The sequence below is a fragment of the Lepidochelys kempii genome, unplaced genomic scaffold (genome assembly GCF_965140265.1).
Source record: "Lepidochelys kempii isolate rLepKem1 unplaced genomic scaffold, rLepKem1.hap2 scaffold_54, whole genome shotgun sequence".
Classification (NCBI taxonomy): domain Eukaryota; kingdom Metazoa; phylum Chordata; order Testudines; family Cheloniidae; genus Lepidochelys; species Lepidochelys kempii.
Window position 1 is genome coordinate 638,318 of NW_027333639.1, and position 2,924 is coordinate 641,241.

General features: G+C 47.2%; 1 pseudogene; it reads right to left on the bottom strand.

Moving 5' to 3' along the window:
* Positions 1-511: 511 nt before the first annotated feature.
* On the bottom strand, positions 512-2,680 carry LOC140904633 (uncharacterized; annotated as a pseudogene).
* Positions 2,681-2,924: the final 244 nt, after the last annotated feature.

The window sequence follows — 2,924 nt, forward strand, 5'->3', positions numbered from 1 at the left end:
TCAGAGGGAAACATGCGAGCTAACCCACACCACTTTTCTTACTCTAGACAAACCTTTGGAGGCTAAGCGGAGGTGGGCCTGGCCCATGTGTCTCTTTGGAAATCATATAAGAACAAGCATACTGGGTCAGACCAAAGGTCCATCCAGCCCAGTATCCTGTCTTCTGAGAGTGGCCAATGCCAGGAGCCCCAGAGGGAATGAACAGAACAGTCAATCATCAAGTGATCCATCCCCTGTTGCCCATTCCCAGCTTCTGGCCAATAGAGGCTAGGGATACCATCCCTGTCCATCCTGGCTAATAGCCATTGATGAATCTATCCTCCATGAATTTATCTAGTTCTTTTTTGAACCCTGTGATAGTCTTGGCCTTCACAACATCTGCTGGAAAAGAGTTCCACAGACTGACTGTGTGTTGTGTGAAGAAATACTTCTGTTTGTTTGTTTTAAACCTGCTGCCTATTCATTTCATTTGGTGACCCCTAGTTCTTGTGTCCCTCTCAGTGATGCTTTCTTAATACTGAAAGGACAGGGAAAGGGGCAGAGGGGCTGAATTATAGGAGAAGTACCTTCCTAATCCCATCCCTTCCCACCTTCTTATTCCATGATCCCCACACACTGGATACCCCAACACCCTGCATCTGACTGCTTCTGGTTCCCATCTCCATCAGCCCCAAACATTAAACTCCTCCATTCCCTGCCCATCATCCATCCCTCCTGGTCTATTAACATCTGATCCCCTGAGAACCAAGCACCCTGGGGGATTTCGGGAGAGAAGGGGTTACCAGCCCTCAGGGACACCCCACAGCAGGGAACAACTCCAGTTAAGTGTGGAATCCCAGCCCATGGGCTGGTGGAAGAAGAGAGATGGAGACAGGTCTCGAGTGAATACGGGGCCCAAGTTTTCTTCTGCTAATCTCCACGAAAGGGCAGGGAAGGAGAGAGGGAATTTCCAGAGGAGTTCTCTTCTCTTCCTTTGCCCATCAGGTAGAAGGCGGAGAGGCACATCCGCTCAGCTGCTGGGGCTGCAGCAGTGAGACAAAGTGGATTAGGTATTCTGCTCTGCCTGGGGTGTGCTAGACAGACAGAACCAGAGTCACTCATCAGTTCAGGTTTGTCTGCTGCTGTATCCTCACCCCAGAGAGAGGGGAAGCCAGACACTTGGGAACCAAATGTCACTGACGTAGGAGGAAAATCAGGAAATGGCTTATTTTTACTATGGCTACTGACTGGGGCATTTATAGGTGTCTCTGCTATGTGGATTCTCTGATGTTTAATAAGGTATGAGCTCTGAGTGAAGCTTTTCCCACAGTTGGAGCATTTATAGGGTCTCTCTTCTGTGTGGAGTCTCTGATGTAAAAGAAGGACTGAGATCTGGTTGAAGCTTTTCCCACAGTCTGGGCATTTAGAGGGTCTCTCTCCTGTATGGATTCTCTCCTGGTTAATAAGGTTTGATCTCTTCTTGAAACTTTTCCTGCAGTCAGGGCATCTATAGGGTCTCTCACTCGTATGGATTCTCCGATGTGTATTAAGCGATGAACTCACATTGAAGCTTTTCTCACAGTCAGGGCATTTATAAGGTTTCTCTCCTGTGTGCACACTCTGATGTCGAATGAGGGCTGAGTTCACACTGAAGCTTCTCCCGCAGTCGGGACATTTATAGGATTTCTCTCCTATGTGGACTCTCTGATGTTCAGTGAGGTGTGAGCTGCGAGTGAAGTTTTTCCCCCACAGTTGAGGCACTTATACGGTCTCTCTCCTGTGTGGGTTTTCTGATGTAAAGTAAGAGCTGAGCTATTGCAGAAGCTTTTCCCACAGTAGGGACAGTTATAGGATCTCTCTCCTGTGTAGATTCTTTCATGTCTAGTTAGGTCTGATTTCCATTTGAAGCTTTTCCCTCACTCAGTGCATGTGGTTTTTCTCTCTCCCATGGAGATTCTCTGCTGGACTGTTGTTCTCTCAAGGTCCTTGCAACCTCCCCCATAATGAACAGATTTATCTACTTCCTTCACTGGGAAGTTACCCTGATGGTTCTCTGGCCTGTGCTCATTCTCACAAGCTGCTTCCTGCTCGGGACTCAAGGACACATTCCCTTGAGATCTTTCCAGTAATGTCCAGTATTGTTCCACTTGCTTAGGACCTTCCTGCTGGGGATTCTCCTCCTCGTACTTTCTCATCATGCCATCACTGGCTGGGATAGAAAGAGATTCCAGGCATGAGTCATTCCCTGTGCCAGGAGGGTGGGGAAAGGGAGGAAGGAAACCTCAGAAAGGGGCAGAGCAAATGGGGTGGTGTGTGTGGCCGGGAGACACAAATGAAATGAACTGTTGGGAGATAAAAAAAAATCAATCTCCATAATTTTTTCCCAGAGAATAGAGAGGATGGCACCTCCACATCCTATCTCAGGTGGAAGGGAGGTACTGCCAGGTGTCAGCGATGGTGGGTATGAAGACATGAGTGACATCTGCCATGAGGATACCACACCTGCTGGATACAATCCAGAAGTGGGGCAGCTAACTTGGTGTTTTTGGGAATCCAAGCTGTTTCTGTCATTCAAGAATTGTTTCTGAGTCGGTTTAAAGGACTCCTCATCAGCACAGGTACCTCTCAAGGTCTCCCTCTCCTTGAAGCCCCGGTGATCTGGGACCCACAGCATTTCCCCTTGTTCCATCCTGGAGATCATGTCAGATTTGTGAAGACGAAATCCTGTTCCAGGAGAAAGTAAACAAGTGAGATGAGGGTGAATTATTAATGCAAAGAATATTCCACAGGTTAAGGTTGGTTCCTTATTCCCAATTTCTTATTCAAAAGGCCAAGATTTAAAAAACAACAACAACAACTCATCAATGCAAGTTTATTTTTTAAAAAATCATAGAATCATAGAATATCAGGGTTGGAAGGGACCCCAGAAGGTCATCTAGTCCAAC